This window comes from Corvus brachyrhynchos, unplaced genomic scaffold (assembly GCF_000691975.1).
Source record: "Corvus brachyrhynchos isolate BGI_N302 unplaced genomic scaffold, ASM69197v1 scaffold60, whole genome shotgun sequence".
Classification (NCBI taxonomy): Eukaryota; Metazoa; Chordata; class Aves; order Passeriformes; family Corvidae; genus Corvus; species Corvus brachyrhynchos.
In genome coordinates, this window is record NW_008236767.1 from 1,812,271 (window position 1) to 1,834,087 (window position 21,817).

The 21,817-nt window shown below is 41.6% G+C and overlaps 1 protein-coding gene across 5 annotated transcripts in view; it reads left to right on the forward strand.

The window, feature by feature from the left end:
• The window catches only part of DTNA (dystrobrevin alpha), a 193,059-nt gene that overhangs the window by 63,521 nt on the left and 107,721 nt on the right, over positions 1–21,817 (forward strand). Inside the window, exon 1 of one of the 5 annotated variants that reach the window (XM_017727424.1) lies at positions 4,611–4,738. The exons of the other annotated variants lie outside the window; for them this stretch is intronic. The gene's annotated coding sequence lies outside the window, so the exon portion shown is untranslated. Of the gene's footprint in view, positions 1–4,610; positions 4,739–21,817 lie in introns of those variants that run through there. 5 annotated transcript variants of the gene reach the window in all.

The window sequence follows — 21,817 nt, forward strand, 5'->3', positions numbered from 1 at the left end:
AAAGAGTGTGCTGCTTGTAGCAGCATGGGGAACACAGGTCAACCCCTTCAGTTCCTAGGCTGTTCATAGGCACTCTTGGGGAAGAGGTAAGAATGGTGAAAAAAACCCTGGAAATTATGTATATCTTCCTTGCTTGCTTGCTTTCTTCCTCTCTTTTTCTCTTCCCCTGCCCATGTATCTGGATTTTCTCAGTTGTTCAGCAATCCTGTAGGAGCCAGCTGAGAAGCTGGCAGGCTCCTTGCAGGCATCCATGGAGGTGTGTGCAGGCAGGGTCACTGTACTTGCTCTCTGCCAAGGTAGGGTTACTCATTTGGCTTGGTGTGCCAGCATCCCTGGGTGGCACACCTGTCTTCCCAGCCACCCCAGGGGTCCATCACTCGTAGGCAAAAAGCAAGACTGAGCCCAGGCTTCAAAGGGTTCTTTTCATTCTGACCCATTTTGCTTAAAGTGCTTTATTTTGCATTCAGAATTTAATCTCAACCAGAGGCACACACTGTGTAAGAAATCCCACTCGTCAAATAATCGAAATCATTTTTTGGGACACTGCAGGTTCTTGCACGATAGGGCTTGAGTGTTTGTTTGGCTTTCAGTGGCATGCACTGCCAGCTACCAGGTAGTTATATCCTCAGGGAGGAGGGAATAGGGGGAAGGAGGAGCTGTAAAGACTTCAGTTGTCACAACCTTTTTTCAGCTATTACGAGATAAGGGCGCGGTTTTGTAACACAAACTCTGCCTGCCTCAGTGCAAGGTCTCTCCTGTGCCAAACCCAGGCTGCTCTCTCCTGTCTCTGCTGTTCGCCTTCCCAGCCATGCTGGAACTGGAACAAAATAGTTGCAGTGTCATGAAGCAGCTCAGCCGCAGAGAGGACTCTGCATTGTATTCCCACCACTGTGGCCTGAGGCGTTTTAATTTGAGAAGGGCAGCCGGCTAAGCTTGAGCCCGGACTTGGGCTTGTTAGCACTGGTGCAGCCACGGCTGTGCCCTCTGGCTGTCCCTGCCCTCCTGTGCAGTGGCTTGCATGGGGCTCGGGGCACTGGAAAGCCATGCTGGATCCATGCTGTTGGGGCCTGCAGAGCCTAGGTCCCTCAGGATCATCTGGTGGTGACTTCCAAGTGACTGCAAGAGTTGCCTGCGTCCAGCATGGCAGGCTGTGAACCAGAGCTGGCACAGCATTTTGACACTCCTCAGGAGCCAGCTGGGTGCCCTTGCACTGTGCCCAGCAGCTCTGCCAAGACACAGAGATTGGCTCAGCCAGGATGCATCTTGGATCAATGGGACTTAATGGTCCTCGCTCCTTGTGAAAGCAGTTAAATGTGGAAAGAAGTCTGGGCACTGGTCTTTATATAAAGGAAAGCCTAAAACTGTGATTATCTCTGGCTCAGAAATCTGACAGCAAACAGACCCAACCACAGGTTGTTTCCTTTTAGTGTCTCGCAATCTCCTGGGGTTGCAGCCCAGCTTTCAGCCCTTTGGGCAGCACTGGGGAGGCCTTTTCTCCTCGTTGACCCAAGCAGCTGCCTGATGCCTGGGTAGGGATGCTGTGAAGTCATGCTGTCTGTTGGGCAAGTGGGGCAGTGAGATGTGATTCCCTGTGCCATGTCCTGCTTGGCTTTGGAAGTGCCGGAGCAGTGCCATTATCCCATCCCACACTGCCTTTTAAAAGGGACAGTCAAGTCTTGGCAAGTCTGCTGCGGGCTGAGTTCATCCAGAGGGAGTCAGTACTCACAGGAGCCAAGTTTTACCTTTATTTTGTATGGCTTGAGTATTGTGTGAGAGGATCAGTTACCCTATGGCAGTAGGAACAGAGCCCTCTAGAAGGTTCAGTAGCATTTCTGATGAGAATATACATTGATGGGAAAATAGCCATTCGTCTTAGAAGCACATATGTGCTTGATGCCATCTCTGTCAGGCAGTCCCTGCCCAACAGGTGTTTAAAGAAAGGCAGAGTAACCTTCCTGTGAGTACATTTGACATTGGCTCCTTCTCCTGTTGCATTTCCCAGGTAGTTATTAACTGACTCTGTTCCAGAACAGTAAGCACGCGATGATGCTTCAAGCCGTGCCCGACTCTTTCCGTACAAAAGTAACTGCCATCTGGAAGCTGGTTTCCACCTTTCTTAGCACATTCCAGGTGCCTACCTGTGTTTAAAAAAACCTGTAGAGTTCAGGGCTGTCTTCCATTACTGACAGGCACAATTTCTAAAACTGTCTGGATTTTCCTGCAGGTCCCCTGAAGTTTTTTACAAATCCGTGGGATGAAGGAGAGCTGGAACACAGCAGGAAAGATAAAAACTGTGAAAGCGTGAAATCATGAGTGACACAGGAGCTTGCTTTTGGCCTTGGGACATCAGAGCAGACATGAATTATTGAAATTATGGCTCTGTTAATCTATGTGTTGTCAGCCCTTCTGTAAACAGTGAGCAGGTGCTGTACGACCGCAAGTTCTGTTGAGTGGGAAAGCCCTCTGGTCACAGGGTGGGGGGGACTTCTGCTGGGGCTCCACCCTGCAGCTTCAGCTGCCTGACCTGGATCGTACTGATGGTTCATACTGAGGGATATTGCTCTTCAAAAGGCTGTGTTCATTTCTTTTATAACAGGTGATGTTGTTTAATAGTCCATTAGACTCCCTCAGTAGGTTTTCTTTTTCACTTTTTTACTCTGTACAGAATTTGAGTGAAGCCACTAACAGTACTCAAGACAGACTGTAATATTAAGAGATGTGCATAGAAGGTTTGCTTGCCTTTCAGCTTTTGGGGCTTTTTTGCAATTGTTTGTGTGTGAAGTACTTAACACAGAGCTTGCAAACAACTGTGTAGCAGTTGAAACTCAGACACATTATTCAACTTCAGGCTGTGCTTTATGGCCTATCTGTTCTGATAGTCAGCATCAGGGGAAGAAAATTCACTGTGTATTAACAAGAGGATGGCACTGAGTAATTGTAGAGATTATTCTGTGGAGAATCCTCTTGCACCATGTGTTTTGACCCTGTATCTAGAGTGCCAGACAGAATTTTAAAAGTGAATCAATAAGTAAATACCTGTTTCAAGGCAGAGTAAGGTGACGCTTCCAGGAGCCTTCATGGCTGTTTTCCATCTTCAGCGATCTCTTAGAACAACTGCAGCTTTGAGCATCTTCAAAACTGGAGATCTGTGAATTCCAAAGCCAGCTTTTGCTGACAGATACAGCAAGATGCAGATTCCACAAACAGCTTTGGCAAGCCTTGTATGAAAATAGGGTAAAAATACTATGAATTAACTTGGATAGAGTTTGACTCTACTTATAAAGCAGTAAAAGAGAATGAATTAGTAATTAGGGGTTTATTTTTATTTTTATTTTGGACTCTAACGTAGTGGGTTGAGGTCCGGATTGCAGTAGCTGGTTTTTTCTACATCTTCCATTATGCTCAGATAAATGGAGAACTAAATAGAAAAGTAGACTTTTTGATGATGTAGTTGCTGAACTACATTCTTAATTCAGGCACTCCTGGAGCAATAGTATCTTTCACACCTTGAACAGGATTTTAATCTTGAAAATGAGCAGCAGTTTGGACTACTCTAAATGCCTAGCACATTTCGGGGAAGGCAGGTTCCTGGGAAAACCTCATTAGGACCACTTCAGGAAAGCAAGGCGCAGTTCATATGGCAGATATCAGGTTGCTGCCACTTCAGTCTCTGCTCTTGCAGAAGCTTTCTGCGGGTGAAAGGCTTGGCTATGTTGCGTGTTCTGTCCTTTTCTGTGCTGAAACTGCTGGAGGAAAAATTTGGCCTTGCTTTGCAGGAAGAATTTGTTCTCAAAGATGCAGTTACAAGACTGGGACCTTAGAGGTGATAATTCATGTATTCTAGTACACTTCCCAAGGCAGACTTTGAATGGTATTACTAAGATGTCTCAGTAGTGCAAGAATACATTTGAAGCTGTACAGCATCAATGTTTAACTCAAAAGGCTCTGCTGTGGTTAGTCCTCGCTCTTATTCTAGTAGGGCACTATTAATAATGATTATTTAGTACTTTACAGAGAAATTATTTTCTGTTCCACAAGCAAACAATTTCGTAAACCTTTTTTCCCAGACCACAATAGTGGAAGTGCATGGTTTCTTTGTTTCTGAAGGTGTAAATCTGGTGTTTGTCACCTGTACTGGCTCTGTATCTGTACCTGTATTACCACTGCATTTCTGACTGCTGAGCATGATTTTGTGATTGCAATTCCTATGGAGATAAGGACCTAAATTTTGAAACCAGTGAATGGCAGGAGCAGAAAAATAATGATTATCTGCTTAAGGGGTGTTGATTTCATACTATTGACTCATTTGTTTTCTTAAAAATAAACCCCAAGTCGTCCCCCAAAGCAAAACCTATAGTTTGTGTCTCTCTTTTGAGACTTTGCCGCTACTTAGCTCTCACAGGTGACATGAGTCTATCTGGGTTAGATTTGCTGCACAAGAAAACAACCCTGACTTTTACCGGGTGGGTGGACAGGAAAAAAACCCAACTTTTTGTCAGTCTTTTGTGTTGCAGCAGCTGGATTCATTGCTGCTATAGCAACACACCACATGATGAGGTGTATTAGATTGCTCTGCGCAGAACACGAGGGGGAGAAGGAACACGGCTCCTTGCTGAAGGTAAAGGTTGCACTGGAGTTTCTGGTGGAGAGCTGGGGAAGGTCAAATGCTCCAGCTCCCAGCACATGCTGTGCACAGCGGAAGGTAGAGGCGTGTGGAGGTGTTAAACTGCAGAACCAGGTAAGGTACAGCTGCATCGATTAACCTGAGATCTTAACCCTCCTCTGTGTGGCAGCTCAACTTTCCAGAGAGTTTTCTCTTAGCTTTTCCAAGTGTTGGGGTTTTTTTAAAGTTGCTTTGCTAATGTGACAATGTGAAAACATTGGCAATGGTTGAAACTGTTAGAGGGACTCTTCTACTGCAGAGAGGCCAGTCTTACAGATTAGGGGGTGATTGTCCTCAAATCAATGCAAAAAGTATATATAAGGGTTTTTTTGTTGTTTCAGTTTCACTTGAAGATGTTGAACAAGTTTTGGTTTTGTTATTGTCTGCACAGTGGTTCAGAACATCTCTGTTGTCAGTCAGAATTTAGGGCATTATCTACTTAGTGATTTTTATTATCAGTACTTTCAAATTATCTACTCCCTTTAGCATTTATTAACATTTCTTCCTCTCTCCCTCCCAATCTGCTTCATCAGGGTGCCTGAGTCTTCTTGGAAATGAATTTTCATGTAATTTACTCCTTCGGGTTTTCTGCTGCCTCCTTAAACCTAGCAGTGTTGTTAATGCAGTTAAACAAACATTAGTGCACCTGTAAAGACATGAAAGTGGAAACAGTGCCACAGGTTATTGTGGGTTTCACCCTGTTAACCATTCATCCACACAGGTAAAGAGAAATAATTAATGTCAGCCTTGAACTTCTATGTTTATTCAGACCCATGTCAAACTCAAAAAACTATTTACTCCCCCATGTTCTTTATGCACCTTTTCTTTTGCTTTTACTCATCACTAGGTTAAATGTGTCAGGTTTTCAAGTGGCATCCTTTAGGTGGAGGAAGACAACAGTACTTTAGAAGGGGAAAAACTGAGGGACCAAAACGGTAGTGGAGAAGATGGTGAACCTTCCTGAAATTCAAGTTAGATGGTTTAGTACTTTTCCTGCTTCCCATGAAGGGTTACCAACATTTTGAATGCTTTTCTATTATCTACAACTTAGAACATATTTCTTTCTTACCACTTACCACTACTTTAACGTAGGGCAACGTATCAAGAGTGTTGAAATGTGCAGTTTTCCTCCACTGCCCTAAGTAAAAGATTTCAAGCAACCCTTCTGTTTCTCCAGATACATTTATAGCCCTGGTGGTCCAGAGTTCAAAGCGCTCATTGCCACTATTGGCAGACTGGAAGCATTCCTGTGCAAAGTGAGGGATGTTGCAAAGGCCAGACCTTCCCTTTACTCACCCCTTTCAGTGGCAAGAAGGGACAGTCTGAGTTGGGGTATAACTGAGCCAAACCTTGAGTGGTAGGCAGCTTTCCCACAGCACAGAGCAAGTGTGCTTTGTGCCGCACTGTGGGAACTGTGCAGTCACAGCTCAGGGTTGAGTGAGGCTCCCCTGGCTGTAATGAGGTGACTTCAACAGAGTGGAAGAAGCAGCCACTCTGCCTGTCAGCTCACAGGAGAGAATTTGTGAAATAAAAAACCATATAAACGTGCAGTCCATTAAGGATCGCTGATCCCAGAATGAGACAGGTTTGCAAGAATTTGAGTAGGGGTTCTTGAAAATGAGTATTTAGAAAGGGTGGAAGTCTTTGAAGGGGAAGATTAGCTGTACAAGGGAAGACTCAAGCGAAGTAGGACAGTGACAGTGATTTAGCTCTGATTCCACCACTTCAAGCAGAGCAAGGGAATCCAGGTCAAATTATTTAAGCAATCAATGGAGCTTAATCTGTCTAGATTTAGGGACCTTGTTTGATTGGGTGAATGAGGAACCTAATTCAAACACCCAGGAGCTCTTTCACTAATACAACCCATTCATTGTGGCCCAAGTGTAAGGCACCAGGGATGGAAGTGATTCATAGCATAGTATCACTAACACACTGTCTAGCTGTTACAGAGATGCACTAGGAGTGAGTTTGTCCAGGGAATTAAAAAATTAAGGAATCTAGATAAAAGGAAACAGAGTTCCTTCTTACTGAGTACTGCCACTCTCCATTTGTGTTTGGAATCACAGATGTAATAGTTTATCACAAGGAGGGGAGAAAAGGAAGTGAGAGTATCAGTTAAAGGCTGCATTATTGAGCAAAACAACTTTGGGGAGAGTGTCCAGCTAGTCATCTTTGCTAGACTAGCAAAAAGGTAAGAGATTATGGATGTCTGGGTATCAAAAATCATATTCTTGATGAAGCATGGTGAACAGAAGGAGTATGAGCACTGTCAGTAAAAGGTGGCTTCCTTCACCAAATAGCATTCCATTGCCTGGGTTTTTTCTATGACCATATTAGACTCTACAGATGTTCTTAAAGATTATAATCCTGATCATGGTTTGGTGAAGAATAGCATGTTTTCAAATATCACATTTTATTTATTTATAGGATCTGTGAGTACATATGAACCTTCCCCCTTGGACTTTTGTTCCTCTTACTTTCTACTGTCTCATTAACCCCTCTGAATCTTTTTTAAAACCTTCAAAACAAATAATACGTGCTGCTAGCTGAAACCTCTGAAAGGTGCAGTAAAACAAACAATAATTCTTTAGTTTATGGGTGCCTCTTGTACCTGAACCAGCTGAGAAAGTCATGGAAGACTGCTAAAATGCACTACTGTGCCATGAGAATAAATTTACTGCACAGTTTTGCAATGCAGATTTTATTCAGCATTAAAACTGTAACTCATTAATAATGTCAACAAATTTGCAAGGGAGATCTCATCTGCCCACTCCTACAGATTAAATCACACAATTTATTGATATGATAATCTTTTTACTAGATTTGAATTTGTGGAAAACAGCAGAAGTACCTAAGTGACTTGACTGGAAAGAAAAAAATTAATCCATTGAACTGACATGACTGTGTGTCAGCCTCTGAGAAGAAAGAAATCTGGAATCTTGATTAGCAGGAATCAAAACAGACACCAAATTGCAAGGCTACGTGATATGATGTGTATATGCCTTGTATGCAAATAGTAACGTAGGCAAAATTCCAATATGGAACAACTTGCAGTGACTAATTGATATAGGAATATGTGCGCCAGTAGGAGCAGGCCAGTCCCTCACTCAACCATCAGATGGCTGTGATATTTTTCTAGGGATAAATATGTACAAGGATGATTACAGTAGCAGATGCTGACTCCAGGAGCTTGGGCTCCACATCCGAATGTTCATCTGGCTCAATCAAAATGAACAAAAGCGTTTCCAAAGGGAGGGCTAACATCTCCAGGGCCGAGTGGGCACTGGCAGCAGTCCAGAGTGTCTTCTTCACATGCAGGACCTGTGCTCTCAGGAACAGTTATTTCCAAGAGGTCCAGCCACTTAAAGCATTCAACATGGAAAATTAAAGAAAACTGTTCTCTTTGGAAGAAAGCTGGCTGTGAAATCATCCTGGGAGAAGTTGATTCAGTTCTTCCTAGAGCACAAGAGCTTGTGGCATCAGGATGTTTATCTCCAATGTCTGTTGGGCTGGCTTCACCCATTTCAGCTTTAAGTATGTGCTGAAACAGGTCAAACACATTCACAACTTGTAGAAAAAGAAGCTCTGGTCCAGGACTGCTGTGGCCTCTAAGCAAGGAAAGGAGGCTTGTATATTAATGCCTCAAGGACAGATGTAAAGCTGCCATTTGGCCACATTTATCTGTGGTCAGACTTCCTGTAATTCTTTCTCTGAGGAGCTTGCTTTCAGTATTGCCAAGTCCCAGGTGCTCACAGATCACGAGTCTATGCTACAGAGCAGTCATGAGATGCTAGAGCTCCCCTGCTTTCAGGCTTGTTGCATGTTGTTTTCTGCAGCTGTGAACCGTGGAAAACTTCTTTGTTCTTTTGCAGAGCAAAAGAGTCTGTTCAGCCTCCTGTTTCCAGTATTACAGCCTCTTAAGGAAAAAAATGCCAAATGCTGTGACACCCTGAAATTCTCTTATCCTGATGGAGTAGTAGAGGTACAGCCAAAAGAAAAGCTCTTTAAGGTGAGCATATAGTGCAGACACCCTAAAACTTAAAGATGCATTTGGGAATATGTGAAAATGATTATTTTCAGTAAGGAATTAACTTCCTATGAAAGAAGAAAATCAGCTCCTTTAGCCAGAAACTCAGGGCCTCTGGTGAGTCTCAGAGATGTTAGGTCTTTGAGTTGAAAGGGAGCACAGCTTCTTCCAACAGATTTGTCCCCCAATAAACCTGTGCTGAGATAGTCTGTGGCTCTAAACATCAAAGACTAAAGCTCCTATCCAGATGCTGAGCTAAGGAAAAGCTCTTCTCTGTGATTCTATCACCTCCTCCATCAACTTCAGGCTATACTAATTAATTAATCTATGACAAGACACCTCCCTCCCTCCCTGCCTGTCCCATGTAGCCCAAGCCTCAAATACTTGCTTTTGAGTGTGCATATATGCACAAGTGCACACGCAGACACACTTAAAGTAATTCATGTTTGTCATTAGACACAAATTATTGGGTTGAATTACTTCGTTTTACATGATTTCCAGAAAGAAAGACGACTGATGAAAAGATGAAATGTCGTGAGCTCTTTTATTAAAGATAAGTGACCTAAGAAGTGCTGTCAGATTGGGTCAAGGAGAGTTGGCTTGCTAACTGCAAGTCTCCCTTCCTTTTGCTGGGCAGGTAGTCTGTTAATGGTGTCAAGCTGTGTGCTGTTCCTCTGAGATGCTGAAGCAGCTCTGGTTGCTTCTGAGGCCAACCATCCCAGCCTCACTGAGAGCCGCAGCCGAGCCTGGACTGAAAGCAGCTGGATTTGCAGGGCTGAGAGGCACTGTGCCACCCACCCACCTACTAACTGTAATTAGGAATGTTCCTTCTCACACGTTTATGTCACGAGGTGGGGACTAAAAGCCTGTTGGCTGTCTCTAGTTAGGAGTATTTTTGTGTGGAGTGCTTCTTAGAATGGAAAGAGGCAGATTAGACTTTCAAGCACCCTTTGACAACAGTGCTGAAGCTGAGGGTGCACTGAGGAATGCTAATACTGGAAAACTAGGAACATCTTGACTGTTAATTCTGCTGAAGTTAGCAGAGCAAGACAAAAAAAAGGGTTGGGGTTTTTTTCATTTTCGTAACCCCTGGGCTTCATAAATGCATCACCGTTCTTTATTGTCAATTTGCCCGGAAAATCATTGCTGACATCTTACCTAAGGATTTATTATCATTCCAGTCAGGCTATCTTTCACTTATGTTAAAGATTTCCTGGATTTTTACCAGCCTTAAATTATATTGAAAGTAGGCAGATGAACATTTAAATTAAAAGGTTAATTGAAACGGAAATATTGCACCGGCACAGTTAATTTGTTTCAGTTTAAATGTTTATTAGCTTAATTGAATATTTACAGAACCAAGACCAAAAAAAGTTGTGCGTCTGTTTCCACAGACACAAAAGTAAATGTACTTGTGTTCAAAAGGTAAATACCCACTAATAACCCTTAAAAACAGCAGTCTGTAAGAGTGTATTTCCAAAACAAGGAATGTTCTTCTGTAGCTAAACGTCAATTCTTTTATGATTTCCTATCAGTCCCAGTTTCTTTTATGGTTCTTTAGGATTTATGAGCACACTGAAGTCCTCAAAGGTATCAAGAGAAAGAGCTTACGTGGTACTAACTCTTGGGGCAGGAAACACTGGTAAGATCTTCTGCCTGACGGGAGATAACCATATGATTCTCTTGTCTTCCCTGTGGAGTTTTTGAGATTGATCATCGAGATCCTCATGAGGAAGAGTTGTTAGAGAAATCTGTCTGCTTTTCTTTTCCCTAATTGGAGAGGAGTCAGGAACTGCAGGAAAGGGAAAATGTGATCCTTTCCGGATTTCCTGGAAGAAACCATATTTCAGTTAGTTGGCTTTCCTAGGGTGCCTAATTTAATAGCACGGTCAAACTGTATTCCCAGTCTAGGGGGCAACTTCAACAGGAGTAGTAACACCAAAATTTAACTGGTCAGACTTCATCTGTATGAATACAAATGTGGTTTTTAGACAGAACAAGTGCTGCAATAAGGAGTAACACATTATTTGGAATATGTTTAAACATGAAAAAGTGCTTTAATTGGATTCTTTTAAAGAAGTTTATGTTTGAATACATCTAAGCTTAACAAAAATGGTATTGTGTGATTTTCTACTCAAAGAAATGTTATGGCCCTAAATAGCAACAGAAATGGATTCCTTCCCACCCAATGTCTAATAGATGGACTATTTTAAATTCTGCTTCATCCCCTGTATTAGTTTCCTGAGAGGATTTCCATCATCAGGCTTTAGGGAATGCACTTAAGCACTGAGCTCTTGAAACTGTGGTAATTTTTAATCTTTAGCAAGTGTCCAGTTAGACTTCATTGGCTTTATGGCACTGAAACTTCTCTTCACATCTTCCTAGGTAATTTTCTCCTTACAGCATCGGTCCAAGTTTTACAGGTGGATGTGCTGGGACAGTATTATACCAAAAACACCAGTTTGTAACACGTGGGAAAGGGGCTTTCATCTCAGTACATGATTTTGTGAGTTTATACATCTTAGCAGGACTGCAGGATGGAAGACAGTCGGTAGTCTTGGGCAATGATGTGGATACAAAGGTCAGGATATGCCTCCTGTTTTGCTGGAAGTGTGGCCATAGGAATCTTCAAAGAATATTATCCTACCCTGTAACTAACTGCATCAGTCCTGAGCATCTTAAATGTGCTGCTTCCTGTGGCTTGAGAAGCAAAGCCTAGTCCTTTGGCCTCTAAGCAAAGAGTTACTGTTTGATTTTGATCATTTCCTGTCAGCCATTCGTTGTTTCCTGAGCAGTGCACACACAGCTCCCACGTCAGCAGCCGTCCAGCAGGTGCCCAAAAGCTTCTCTGGTGCACTGCTTCAAACTGATGCGCTCTTCATCAGGAGGCTGACCAAAAATACCTGTTCTTGTTTTATTCCACAAGCCCACTGGGTTTGTTCCCTGTTAGAAATGTAGCTGTTGACCTCTGACAACTCTGTGTGCAAAAGTACAATTCAGTGTCTTCAGTGGGCTTTGAAAATACTTCCAATATCTTAATCTGAAGGGCACTGATAGGAACCCCTTAGCTTCCAGGCTGCACGTTCCTTGTATTTCCTTTCTCCTCTGGTATCCCCTCTGCCTTCCCTTGTCTGCATTGTCACTCCCTTCTCTCCCATCTTATTTCTGAAGTGCCTTTAAGTGCTTTTGTACTGGAAACTTGGAAATCCCTTCCCTAACTGCCAAGATAATGTGTTACAGGGGAACAATGGTGATGTCTGCACCTTGAACACTTAACAATGATCTTTGGAAAGGAAAATCTGTGGGTGAATGACAGAAGGTGATGATGGGTGATTGTGAGCACAGAGACAGGGCATTGCCTGCTTGTGAAAGAAGAAACCTGTTCATACAGCTGCATCGTGTGTAAGGTTATGAAACCAGCTCCTGCCATGCCGTCTTTTTCATGTTGTTGCTGCACCTCAATGCTGAGTCTCCTTTACAGAGTGAATTTATTACAGTGATACATTAAATGCAGGAAAATGGAGCAATCCCGAATCATGATTAGAATCTAAAGGAGTAGGTTTTAAGCTAGCCATTAGTAGGGGATTTTTTTCCGAGTTGGTAATGTAAAATTCTGTAAATCATATAAATAACCTAAAAGACTAAAAGAAGAATTAAATAATTATTCATTTTGGGTCAGGTTTTGGTTTTTAAGAGCCTAAGTGTAATTATTCTGGCACAAGGGACCTTCTAATGGTTTTAAAGCAAACAGAGCTGGGTGCAACAGGAAACTTTGTGCCATCAAACCATCAAGCACACCCAGTTGGGAGAAGGAATGAGGCAGATTCCTGTGAGCTGGAGTATCACCAGCTTAGTCTTGCTGTGGGTCTGGGAGGTTGCAGGCCTGGGGGATCTTCCTTGCAGGAGGGATTGTAACCACACATGTGGACTGCATATGACTAACAGCGAAGCGTGTTCTTTGCAGGGCTTTTTTTCCAGCCGGCTCTCTGCTTGCTCTCAGTTAAACAAGGGACTCAGCACATTTAACTGAGCTGCATGGAGAGAGAGATGTGATTTTAAACTACTGAAATTGTAGGAGTCCTTTCTTTGTGAGGCAGAGAATGTATCAGGTAGGTGCAGAAATAGCTCTTGTGGTTCAGAAATATATTTTGAATGGGAGAACATCCCAGGCCCTTAAGTTTTGGGTGAAGTTCAAAGAAATCCTTCCAGAAAGCCAACTCAGAACGTAGCCAGGCCATTCTTTTCCCATTTGTCTTTCTAAAGCCTAGTAAATAAGTTTTTTCAGCAGTCCACCAGTGCAATTAGTTCAGAAAATTTTCATTGTTTTGGGGTTTGGCTTGACAATGTAGAGAACAGGTACAGATCTGAAAACAGTGAGACAAGGAGCAGAAAGTGCTTTTGCTCCCTTTTACTAAGTCCACATAACTGTATTTTGAATTCTGACCAAAACCAGGATAATAAAAAGTTGTAAATAGCATAAGGACAACAATGCAATGATCTCACCAGTGTGTAAAAAAAAAGTATTACATTTTCTGTTTAGCTGAAATGCTATCGCCCTGTCCATAAACCTGAACTTTAAAGTGTAAATTGTAATTTCTAACAGAAATAAAATACGTGATGTTTTTTAAATTGAGTGCTACCACATGAGAGAATATGTCTTCATAATGATGTTTCTGATCTTGAATTAACTGTCAAACCAGGGCATTTATATGGCACAGGTGTACCTGTTGGGATGGGATAGTAAAAATCTGAAGCTTCATTCCAGTTTCTGAAACTGATCTTTTAGGGAAGTAATACCAGGGCTTTAAGTACCTTCTGCCTGAGAAAGTGCTAATCCATCTTCCCTTCCACTAGGCTGGTCAGATGCAAACAGAAAGGTCCCACTTGTGTGCTGGAGGCAGAACAGACCATGACTGGTCTCTAAAATCACCTGCAGGCCAAGAAGAGGAGTTTTAGTTGTTATGCCCACGTTTTAAAGTAACTTCCCCCTCCCTTCTTCGATTTATTGCATAAAGAGACAATATTTTAAAACTTTCTCTTCTGGGAGTGTCCCATGCAAACTCTATGTCTTGTCTTCCTCTTTTTTTTGTATTCACTGTTTGCTAGTTACACTTTTCATGCCAAAATTCTGGACATCTGAGGGGTAGATTACTTTCATTGGAATCAGTGACTGAAATTACTACCTCAAGGTCATTAGGTTACTTCCCTATCTTTGTAAAAACAGCTTATTATTTTAAACCCAAAGTTACTAAAGTGGATAAAGATGTGGAAAAAATTAGCTGATTAAATGGTGTATACAGTCTCCATCAGTGACTGTTTCACATCTGCCACTCCAGGATGAACCAGATCCTGTGGTTTGTAACAAATGCCACCTTTTTCATCAAGAACCTCGCAGTGACTAAAGAGCAGAAGACATTGTTGATTGCCGTCATTCATCTCTTATGGTTGTTATTCCTGATGTTGCTGTTCTTTTGTCTTGACTCCCCCTTGATTTTGAATCTGATCACATTACAATTTAACCTTGCAGCATTCTAATTTTAACACTGCAACACTACAAAATAAACAAACATACAGTCAAGACTGTTTTCAAAGGATGATGTTTCTTCTCATTGCCCAGCTTGATCTTTTGGGACAGAATGAGAACTCTTCTCCTGTGAAAGTGGACATCTAATGGCCATCTTACAATATACCTAGAAATAGAGGTATCCTAAATCACAGGTTACTTTTGAAAACACAAGCTGTTATGGCTAAAATTAAACATAGGTAAAATCCTGGCAAAATTGACTTCACTGTCATTGAAGTAATTGAAAGCCTTTCCATTGATTTAAGTGGAACTGAGATTAAACTCTGTATTTATAGAGAAGATTTTTTTTCACTTGCAGACGTATGCACCCTTTCTATTCCCTTTTTTTTGCTCTAAATGTACCGTGCTGGAGAAGAGCCACTCTAAAGTTCACGACCTGTAGGAAAGTTGGCATGCTAGCAGCAAAGAAACATCAGTCAGTGCAGGCCAAGCATTGCTACAAGCGTCAGCCAGTGCCTTTTAGTCCACAAGCAAGAGGGTATTTCACTTGACAGGGCTGCAGCAAAAAACTCCAGGTAGATTTCAACGGGCTTCAGTGCCCACTGTGAAGGGGAGAGATTTTAGACATGTTTACTGGGGCTTTGAGTTCCGCAGAAGACATTTTCCGTAAGACGCTGTGCGGGCTGCGTTTGTGAAAGGATATTGTTGTAGCAGCTTGTGTTGAATATCAGCTCAAGGGAGTAAGTCTACAGCAAGCTAAGCGATAGCAATACTCAGAGTAAATGGCTTCTGACTTTTAGAAGTGTTTGTTTCTATGGAGAGATGTTAATTTTGCCCTTTGTCTCTGTGGCAGAAATTAGAGGAGCAGTGTCACGTCTGTCTTGTCCCAGGTGTTGATGCTGAGGGAGATTACCTGGGGGCCTGCAAGGAATAGAGCAAGTACTATTGCATTTTACAGTGGACATCTTCAAGGGAGAAGCAGGGGTTGTACAAGGATGCCACTATTTCAAAATAAAATTCATAGTGTTTGTTCCAGACAAGAGAAATTCACCACAATATTTTGCTCCAGGACTCATGGTAAGTCTGGCTAGGAGCTGTCAGATGCAGATCTCTCTAAGTGCCTGCTCTTCATCATTCAGGCAAAACTTTGTCTCAGCTTCTGAAGAAACCTAAACCCTTTCTTTTAAAGAACTAACATTTACCTTCCCCTGTAATTACCTGCCTGGAATACAAGAGAATTGTTCGTGGAGGGGAAAAAAAAAATGAAAAAAAGACATTTTTCTTTTTTAAAGTCACCCTGTAAAAAGGATGAAAAGTATACATTAAGGTCCCTTTCTTTCCAAATCTGTACTTTTCCCCCGTAAATATCAGCATAAATTGATGCATGTACATGTGTTTGATGCTTTGTGACTTCAGGCACAAGTAAAATCCTTTCACCAGGTCAGAGATGGTCCAGATGCTGTATTTTGCTTCGAAGGACAGAAAATGTGTATAGAAATCTTTTTCATGCATAGAAGTATAAAAGAAAAGAATTTTCTGAGTAGGTGTTGCCTGTGGGAAGCTTAAAAAGTTTAATTTTAAAAGGTTTTCTATCCCATAAACATTCAGGTGTTACCTGTTTTGCAGTCAGTGTTTGTAAAACTAGGGAAACAAATACAAAGTGAATACTTTTTTTTATCCTGATGTAACAAAATGTGTGCAGATGTGATCACTGTTTGTTCGGTGTGCTTGAGGAGAATGGGAACATCTTTCCTTTAGACGTTTGAGAGAGTACTGTATTCATTGTTTTTCTAATCCTTTGTCGTGTCAAGGACTGAGCAGTCAGGACAAAGATTATATGATGTGTCATTTTGATCCTAGCAAATACAATATTCAAGTTGGATGTGGTGCTGATTCTTTAAAAATGTTTGTACCTAGCTTTTCTAGGTATGTAGAAAATGAAATCTGTTGAGATTTCAGAGGTGAACAGAAAGCATTCACATGTGAAGCATTGGATTTGGTGCTCAATATTCTTCTTCTTGAGAGTAGCTTACCTAAAACTGTTCCAGTATCTGAGTTTTTGTCAGTGTTCAAGAATTCAGCTGATGTTACAAACTGTTGCTGACAGATTCAACAACTTCTGGGGGCTTAAAAATGTTGATTCTCCAACTCTTTTAAGTGCATTAGTTTATCATTTTTATGTGTATGTATTTTTATAGTTTTATAAATACATAATCTTAAAAACTTGCAAGCTTTTTAATATTTTCTAATGTCCCCCTCAAGAAAATGACACTGTTTCAGTCAGAACAATTTCAGCAGATCATTCTGAAATGATCCGATGAAGTTTAGTTATTTGTGTCTCAACCTTGAGTATGTTCCTTACATAGCTAACATGATTAGTTTCATCTAAGATCTTGGTTTTTTGATAAAGTTTGAAGGGGTCCTGTATTGTTTCTTTCCCTCTTCATTATTTTGATCTTAGGAACGCTGCCGAGTTATTTATAGGTCCATGACTGCTATGTTAAAACCTTTGCAGGCTGACTGACTATCAGAAACTGCATTTTTGAAGGACTTCCAGGGTTTCTGCTATGTGGAGTAGGACTGGCATCCTGGTTTCTCATGGGCCCTTTGGGGCTTCTGCTTTGGGAAGCCCTGCTGGTGTAGCCAGCTCGTAGGACTAACTACAAATGCTACCTACAGAAGTGCTACCCTGTAATGCTTTTCTACCTCCCTCAAATCTCTGTGGTGCTGTGCATTAGAGGGTACAGCCTTAAATAGCGAGGATAATGGTGAGGAATGACTGGCACTTGATATAAACAGACCTCCTGGTGCTGGAGATTGCCACTGGAAATCCTTTCAGTGCTTCTCCTCAACTGCAGAATAAAGAGGTGTATGCAAGGGACTCTACCAAAATGCCTTTGCCAAATATTGCAACACTCTGCAGCAAAGGTGTTTGCTAGCTGTTCTGAAAGTAGGACTGAGTGGCAAAGTGGTAAATTTAAAAAAAATTTGTAAGCTTCTGGGAAAAATCTGCCTCTCTGACTCTTTTGAGTCCCCTTTTCTATTCATTTGTGTTGTAAAACACACTTTCACAGGATTGCTTAAAACCAAGCCTGCAGCTAAATATTTACCCGATGGATTTTGTTAAATCTGTTTGAGTGCCTCTGGAAATGAATTCACACCTCTAATTCCTAAGTACCCTTTGCCTCTGGGCATCTGTAGTGAAATGCAGGTATTAGAAGAGCTGAAATCAGTTGAGATAACTGATAACCTGAGTCAATAAGCAATGGATTGAGAAGACAGAATGACCTTTTGTCTCTCGGGGGGCTTGGAAATTTTTGAGCTCAAATCAGTTTTTCAGATAATGCTTGAAAAATATTTTCCGGACCTGTTGTCAGCCTTCTTGCATCAGTTAAATACCAGCTAATTTAGTCCAAAAATATTACCCACCAGCACTTCTAGGAGCAGGTGAAGAACACCTGAGGAGGCACTTGTGCCAGAAGGCTTTGCCAGCCCTTTTTTCTAAGGGAGGGGCTGCTTCCTAACAGCTCTAACACTGCTCACAGTCAGCTTGTGTCTTTAGTGCACTTCACTGGTGTACAGGTTGTTACTGTCATCTCAGTCCCAGGTAAAATGGGAATTTGCCAGTTTTTTGTATTTTTCATGTGTCAGCCTTTGGCATCTCTTTAACACAAGGGAGATACAAGCCCAAAATCCAGCTGCATGGTTTGCTCCCTTCCTTTGCTCTCTGTTTAACATCCACAGGACTAAGGCAGGAAGCAAAGTGGATAAGCTGTCACTGAGCACTCTGCTGTTGGACGTCACAACTCCATGATCTAACACAGGGGAATTCTGAGGAATCACAAGTCAGTAGAGGCAAATGGATGGTTTGGGTGAGAAGGGGCAAAACAAAGGTAATAGTGAAGGCAGAAAGAGCAATGGGGGAGTGGGGTATGGCTTCTGCAATAGTCTATTTTGAACATTCTGTGTTTAAGAAACTAAATTATGAAATATGTAGGAGGAAAAAACATATCTACAAGTGAGGAATGCAAGATGAGCCTCTGCTGATAAAACTCTACTACATGTTATTTTATACCACTGAGATTCTCATCCAGAAATACGTCTGGAGTCTCCATTTCACCTCATTGGGCCAGCAGTGTATGTTTCAGAAGATTTATTGGGGTAGTTTTAAAAGCCACAGACTGTAGGGCATTCACCATATCTCTTGAGAGACTGTCTACAGCCTCATACATCTTTCTCTTCAGAGTTCCCCTGTTGAGATCAGGCGTTTTCTGTGTTTAAATATTATTCCTGTTATTCCTAATTAAACCCTGTATATCACACCTCATAATTCTCTCCTCAACATGAACAGCAGATAGCTGTTTTATTCCCAGCTCATCAGCACTTAACAAAACTGTATAGATTTGATGTTATTCTCTTCCCAGAAATCAGACTCTCCAGCCTCAGTCCTCTGAGTGTTTTCCATCTCTTTGCCTCTCTCCTTCTACTCTGTCATTGGCTTCCAGACAACTTGGTGCCTAAACTAGAATGTAATAGTTGAGTGTAGTTGAACCAGAGCCAAACAGAAGGAGAAGGTCTCTTGCTTCCTGTTCTGATGTGATGCACTTGATAAGGCAGACCAAAAATATACTGCTGCTTTCTTGCCAGAATACCCAGAAGAATATTAGACATGGTCTCAGAATTAAGCAAATGACACCTGAGGTGCGAATGTACTTATTCTTGTTTGCAAATAACATTAACCAGCTTAGCTCCAATCTGCTTATTACCATCTCAGATGCCTTCAGTTTAGATGCCTCTGGACCAATTTAAGGATTGTCGCCTCTTATCAACAGGGTCAAATTGGGCATGGTTTTTTCCAGGCAGTGGTGTGGCACTTGTAACTCACATGGATTTCTCCTTAGAGCCACTTTCTGTTGATCTCTGGAGTAGGCTGGTGGCCACTCCGACAGCAGTGGTTCGGCGTGCAGCCGCAGCATCACTTGGGAGAGCTGGCTGCTGCCTCAGAGGATGGCTGATTGTACACAGGGCCTCTGGGGGTGGAGGGGCTGTAATTGCCCATGGAAATTGTCACTGTGGCAGTGAATTCAAATCCGTTTTTCTTCTCAAAATCCAGGTCTGTAGATATTACTGCTCTCTGCAAGGATTTATGTAATGCTCTCGCTTTTGTGGCCTAATTGAAGTGCCCCTGCAGCAGCCACGAATACTTGGCCGCTGGGCTGCTGTGGTACATGGCTGTAAAGCATCTGCAGAGTGTTTTATCTGCTCAGAACCAACACATTTCACATAAAAATTGGCTCCTAACAGTTTTCATTGGTATTCTCTGTCCAAGGATATATTTTGTCTTGCAAGCTGCTGCAGGCCTTAGTGCCCCATGCTTTTCTGTAGGATGTCTCTGTACCTTCACATTGACCGTCCCTTTCTCTTCTCCTGCCAGCTGTGAGGCTTCCTCATAGGTGATGGCTGTTGAGTTTTGGTGACTGTGAAACTCTTTGTGAAATAACTCTTTAAAAAGTGTGGTGGATCTTGGGAATGGCACCTTTAAAGCTTGTAGTTCAGTGACTGAGTTTCTCCGTGGAGTGGTTTTTGAGGTGTTCTCCTGGAACTACTGTGTTGTGTTAGAAGAAAAATGAGATCTTTTCAGAGGAAGGAGGTGTTGAAAAATTAGTTTGAGGACATTTAGTCTTTGGGGGAACGTGACATACAGACATGAAGTGCTGTGTGACAGTTTTGGCACCTCGTATTTCCTGTTGTTAATGATACAAATGTCATCTTTCCACAAAAGTTGGTGCACTGTATGCATCCTAGAGCAATGCTTGTGTAGGAGTGTGTCTTCTGTCTTGACTACCCTTAGATGAGTGTTTCTAAGAAGTGATCTACTTCATTTTACATGAAGAAAAATCTTTAAACAACCATTTGGGGATTTCAAAGCACATAAGGATTCTTTGCAGCCATGAGTGCCAGCCTGCTTGGATGTGCTTCTTCTGGGCTTTCATGTGCTCCCCTTGGCTTTCTTCACATTCCCTTCTTGCCATGGGAGAGGTAAATTCAGGGCACTGAAATTTCTCCAGACAGGAGTCTGCTTACAAGCCCATTTCTAGCAGCTGAAATGTTTGTGCAGTGTTGGAGGAATTTTTATAATCTAAACGTTCTTTTGCAGTATAATTGATACTGTTTTATTAAAAATCTTCCTCCTCAAGCACATACAACACTAATTCAAGTTTAGCAGGGTCCAACCAGTGTTAGAGGTAATGTGCATATCTGAGAGGAGAGACCCAGATGAGTGAATCATATGTAGCAGCCTGTTTCTGTTGTGTCCATTTACAAGCATCACCAGCCATTATCTCTGAATTCAATATTTCAAGCATTAGCTTTCTGTTCTGGCTTAGTATATGAGACTATTTGCTACATAATTATATTGTATTTCATTTTCTTCTGTATGCTATTGTAATAATGATATTGCCTAATAAAATAATGTCAGATTTTAATTAGGTTAAAAGTAATTTTTTATATTAGGTTTTTTATTTGAGAAAATAAACTAGCTGGTAGTGCATATGAAGCTGTCCATTTTTTTTTTGTTCGCATTTGCTTTCATTTCCTGTCATCCTTTACCTGTTGAAATAAGGATGGTGTTTTTTCTTGAATTGTTTTAAGTTATTACAGCCCTCCACAGCCTTATGTCTAACATATGTCCTGTTCTAGTGAGGACATAAGATGCCTACCTTGCTATTTATTAAAAGGATAGTTTTGCAAAAATTTCTGCTCCTAGTTAATAGCTGCACCTTTTTAATCACTGAAATAAATTAGCTATACTGATGTGAAAGAGTATGATAATACTCTATGAGAGTACTCCAGCAAAGGGAGACTTAAATTTTCTGGGAGGCAAAGACAGACTACATTTGCGTCAAAGACAGTTTTGGAAAAGAAAAGCTCATGCCAACTTTTGTGGCGGGATACTTCAGGAACAACCAGTGATGTAGGAACTGGCACAAAGTGTAGTTCTCCTCCTAATTTACTTTTATAATAGTGTCATGAGTAGCATCTCAACATACATCCAAATAATGAAGAGAAGGATGAAGGGGTGAAAGATCCTTCTGTTTCTTAATGCCCTTCTCTTTAATTCTTTAATTCCTTTTGCTTTCAAAGTGACCTCAGTACTCTGTAAACTTCCACATCACATGCAGAGGAGCTATGTTCTCTGTTACGTGGCTAAAGCTTATCTTTATTGGGAGATACTCTGACTCCTCCTTGAAGTGCCATTTCCAAGTGCATTCCCTTTTATGTAACTAACTGTTTGTAGACTGTCCTTTTTTGTTAGACCTTTATTAAGAACTAAATAGAAAACCTCTGAGCCCAGTTCAGCAGCCCATTCCTCTTCAGCTAGGTGCGGTCATCACAGTGGAATTCAAGCATATGCTTGGGGTTCAGTGTGTATGTGAAGGTTTTGCAGGATAAGGACAGATTAAAGAAAGCTTTTGTTGAACTGGAGCCCATCTGACTTTGCCTTTTCTATGTATTCCTCATTAGAAGACTCAGATATTATTGTATTGGCCTGTAATTTCTTGTCATTTAAATTCCATACAAATTTAGGCATCTCTTTGATGTT